The sequence below is a fragment of the Mytilus galloprovincialis genome, chromosome 4, assembly GCF_965363235.1.
Source record: "Mytilus galloprovincialis chromosome 4, xbMytGall1.hap1.1, whole genome shotgun sequence".
Taxonomy (NCBI): Eukaryota; Metazoa; Mollusca; class Bivalvia; order Mytilida; family Mytilidae; genus Mytilus; species Mytilus galloprovincialis.
The window spans coordinates 16,954,835-16,959,935 of NC_134841.1; the positions used below are offsets into that span (position 1 = coordinate 16,954,835).

General features: G+C 31.4%; 1 long non-coding RNA gene across 1 annotated transcript; it reads right to left on the reverse strand.

Moving 5' to 3' along the window:
- Positions 1-309: 309 nt before the first annotated feature.
- Positions 310-3,450, reverse strand: LOC143070507 (uncharacterized). The gene is made up of 3 exons (XR_012976556.1): positions 2,854-3,450; positions 2,243-2,459; positions 310-518 (listed from the first exon to the last, which is right to left on the reverse strand). It is a non-coding gene; the product is annotated as an uncharacterized LOC143070507 (long non-coding RNA).
- Between the last annotated feature and the right edge of the window lie 1,651 nt (positions 3,451-5,101).

A 5,101-nucleotide genomic window follows, 5' to 3' on the forward strand; every position in this document is an offset into this window, starting at 1 on the left:
CAGCTCAAACATGTGAACACTACATATAATTTGAAATCATGGCTTTGTGACTCTCAATTTTGTAAAAGAAAAAGAGTATGAACTCACTCAAATTCAATTCAAACAGGGGAAATACTGCATAAACAAACCTTTTAGAGCAATGAATATTTAACTTTTCTGTTATATATTACCTGTTTTACCTGTAAAATGGCGCAAATGAAGTTTATTTTTTTGGCGCAAATGAAATATAACCTTGTGGCGCAAATGAAAGATTGGATTTTTTAAAAATTGGCGCAAATGCAATGCGCCCATAATATGAAAGAAGAACGATTAATAAAAGTTTTTTTTAATGTAAAAGCAAAAGAACAGTTTAATTTTGTGGGAAAAGAACCCACACTAATGGCTTCTTAATTAACAATAATACTTCCTTTAAAGTCACATTAGGTTGAGCAATTTATTGTAAAACACTTTGTCCAATAGACATTAATAAACGATTTGCAGCTTGTCTTTGTATTTCCTTTTCTTCAGCAACTTGTCGCCTGTGAAAAAAATGATTGTTTAAGTTAAAAATAAATTAGCACAAAAAGGTTATAAATAATTAAAATACAAACTTTCAAACCAATCGAATAAAAGACAGGAAAATCGAAAATAATAAATATTTGACTTCTGGACAGCAGTTTACAAAACTAAATAATAAATATCGGACTTCTGGACAGCAGTTTACAAAACTAAATAGTATCATATTATAGTCTGGGAAAGCATGGTTTAAGTTGGAAGTTCTTTGTATCTGTAAAGAGTACTCTTAGTATGATACCTGCGTTCTTGTGCTTTCGATGTGGTTTTGTTTCGTGTGCTTTGTTTCGATTTGATCTCAAGCCTTTTCCAACAGTTTGTATAGTTTGTTCTTGTGTTGTGCTGTTACACCACTGCATTTTCCAGATAACGGAGATGATTACGCACTCGCAAGCTGGTTTAACCCCGCTCGTTTGAATTGTTCTATATTTGTCATTTCGGGGTCTTTTGATAGCTGACTAGGCGGTATGGGCTTTCCTCATTGTTAAAGGCCGTATTGTGATTGTTAATTTTTTTGTTGTTTTGCCCCTTGTGGAGTTTTTTTCATTGTCAATCATACAGATCTTTAGATTAATATAAATAAGAAGTGTGTAAAGTTTTAAGCAATTATCATAAATCGCTTTTGAGATACGGCGCGACATGTGACCCCCCCTTTTTTTTATTACAAAATACTCAATATCTCAAAAATAAATTTTGAATCATTACCAAAACGTATACAGATAATAGGATTATTAAAACTAAGAAGTGTGTAAAGTTTTTTGCAATAATCATAAATCGTTTTTGAGATACGGCGCGACATGTGAAAAAAAAATCCACACCACTGCTCTAGTTACAAAGTCCTGAAACTCAAAAAGTTTTAATCTAATTTTCACCAAAAAGAAAACAGGTCGTTTGACCATCATAAGAAACAACTATATTATGTTTCATGAAATTTAGATAAGTTGTTCTCCAGTTACGGTGCGACATGTTTACGCCGGACGGACAGACGGACGCCGGACATTTGTATACCATAAAACGTCCCGTAAAAATTTTCACGGGCGTATAAAACCCGTAATGTATGTGAATTCAAATGAAAAGATTATCAATCTTATTTAAACAGATATAAATGAAATTTTATTACATTTTGTTAGTTAGCTTTAGTTATTTTATTGAAGTCATTCATGCCTCTGCCGTAATCTGGGCGGTTTCTTTTCAAATATTGCTCAACTCAAGTATTATAATTTACAAATTTACAAATAACATAGAGGCATATGCATATAATGTTTTAAATTTTGTTTCACTACAATAAAAACATATTGAATTAATAAAAAAAAAAATCTGTTCTGGAACATGTGTTGGATTTTATTTTTTTTTAGATCTTCAGTTACAAAAAAAAATATCTTTAAAATTTACTTAATAAAAGACTGATCAAAGTTGAATGAACATTATCTAGGCAATGTTTTTTCTATTTAAGTACATGAAAATTTGATATATAATTACAACACTGACAAATGTCAAATCACTGTCCAAATTTCAATAAGAGCTAAACTCTACGTGTTGTACGAACATTTTCTTTTCGATTCCGCTACTCGTTTTTATTTTGGTATTTTAAATTTACTAGATACATTTTTGTATAACTTTTATAAAACATATATATCTATATATATATATTTTAAAATTTTATTTGATCCAAAAAAAAAACCTTTCCTACCTCCACTTGGTTCTCCTATTCTGAAACCATGTTTTCACCTGTGAATCTGAAATCTTCAGAGATTTTGCTAAATGCGTTCGTTCTGATGACGCTAGATACTTTTGCTGTTCAAATCTTTTCTCTAGTTCTATTATGGCAAGTCTGCTAAATGAAGTCCTTGGTTTCTTTTTCTTTGGTGGGGTTCTGTTTTGATACGGATGTCCTATTCGTCTTGTTACTAAAATGTAGAGGTAATAATTTTAATAAATTGAGGCTAGTGTGCATAAAAAAGGCAATTGTCAAAATTATCAGGTTGCTCTAAGTCGAGTCAGATTTTGAATCACAATCTAAGGTTAAAGATAAGATTACGTTTTTGTAGGTCCGCGAAGTAGATCCTTTTACGCGTATATTGACGGATGTATTTGTCGTCAAGAAGTTAAAAAATATTTTTTTGTTGACTTTATACACGACATGTGTGTGCGCTGACTTGATTCTTTTCAAATTAATATAAATGTAATTTGAAAATATGAAAATGTTTTTTTTTTATGTAAAATGGAATTTTGTTATTCGTCTGCAGATAATACTGTACAAATAAATAACTTGTTTATCTTAATCCTGAAAATACTACTTACGTATTTGTCTGTCTCTTGATAAATCTTGGAGAGGCCACATAAGGCTTGAATTTGGCATAAAATACGGATTAAATAAAAGTCTAGGACTGTTCGTATGGTTAAACATGTTTTTAGATAATTGTTCATCGTTAGAAAATGACGTCTCTGTAGTCACTGAATGTTCACTCTCTTTTAAAATATTTGCAATTCCAAACTTTAACGAATTATTCCGAACTGGTTCAACATTACTCGAAACTGATTCATTGTCTGAATGTGAAGAACAACAACTTTCAATGTCGTCTGCCAAGTCATTCATTTTGTTAAGTTTCTTATAAAAGTTTCATACACTTCCTTATTAAAATCTTTGTCAATATAATAATGACTTCCTGATGTACCCTGGACAAATTGAAAGTTCATCACCATTTTGATTTGTGAATCGCTGATTGAAGGAAAGCAATACAAGTTAATATTCAGCAGTATTGATAACCCCGCCTTTATATAATTATGACAAATTTAAGATGATATCAACGACATCTGGTTGTCTTAGATCAATAAACGTCTGTCCACTCTATCATTCACAAACTAATATTTGTTGAATCCGTCTTTAAGCTGACTATTAAAACCCTTTAAATTATTTTGAGATTGAACAGAACCCGTTAGTTTGAGCTGTTGTTTATCTTTTTCTAACCTCTATCGTAACTAAATAGAAATTTATTGGCAGTACAATCAATTTTATAGTGATCTCAGACAACTAATTGGAAACTCTTCAACGTTCCTTTCCCCTAATTAACATGTAACAGCACGGAGACTTAAGGACATTTAGTGGTTAAATCGCCCATAAAAACTGATAAAGTTAAACAGCACTTTTATTTACCCACATGGCATGGTAACTAAACACAGTTAACAATTAACATTTCTTATTTTGTCTTCTAGACTAGTTTATTCCAATTACTAATTCCCACATAAAAAACGTACTGACTTTAATTATAAGGAACCGATTCGAGTCACGAACATCTTTTTCCCCATAAAGTATTGTTTCTAAAAAAGAATATCTGTTTGGCCCTATATATATATTTTAAGTGTTATTTTACCATGATATACATATGTATAGCAGAAGACTTTTTACGATTTGACTGTTAACTTGAAATAAAGTCAAATACAAAGTATTTGTGTTTCAAATTATGTAGAATATAGCTTCACGGTGGGTATGGTTGTCCTGCGAGAGAACGTACTGTGCTGGTGATTTGGTCCTGACGGGTGCTGGTGATCAATGAAAAAATGTAAACAAAGACGAAAATAATGATTTTTGACGTTTTCACTCATAAAAAATGGAAGAAAACGGTTGAGATTTTTCAATTTTGTTTCTTATGGGTTCATATGTAAACCATTAAAAAGTTGACCCTCTAAACTTTTTCAGTAAGCGTAACACAGAAATGCTCATTTTCAGAAAATCTCGAACTGAAAAAATAAAACAAAAATGCTCATAGAGTCCGCTTTCTATACCGCAATCCACGCGACAAAACTATTTTGTGAAAAAACATTGCAATTTATTAACATTTAGCATTTTCTCAATTTATTCATGTCCTGATACTGTGCTGGTGGGTCCTGTCATTGTGATGGTGGGTCCTGATACGGTGCTGGTGATTTTGGATAAGAAGTTGGTCATATTTGAAACAAATGTTTCAAAATCAATAAAATTGGGCAGATAATTGTTGTCAATAGGATCTATGACTCCTATTTTAGCTCTTGTGCATCCATTTGGCTGTTTAATATGTGTTTTGAAATTATCGTAACTTGTATTAAATAATTACATAAAAGGGCAACATCTTTCGTCCAATTTCAGATAACAATATATAGCATCTAAAATAAGAATAGTTTTATTAAGATATTTTAAATGGCCCTTACATTGATGCTTCAACAATGATCAAAGCCAATGCCGCATAGACATGTTTGTTAGCGCTCCGCATACCCCTCCCCACTTCCACCCAACCAACCCTCCTCATTTTCTCCTTCATTGTTACAGTGGTGTACCAACACAACAATTTATTACATAAAATAATAACACAAAGACACACATTATTGAATAACGAATGCTTGCAGGTACTGAAAGCTAGTTCAAAGTCGCATTTTCAACTAATAGATAAACCATGTTCTCATATACAAAAATCCCAATCGTGTAGATTAAAAAAGTCTCAAAACTTAAGTTCACATTTTAATGTTTGATGAAGCAGAACTTTAAAAGTGTGCAGTGAATCTTGTTCTCACAACA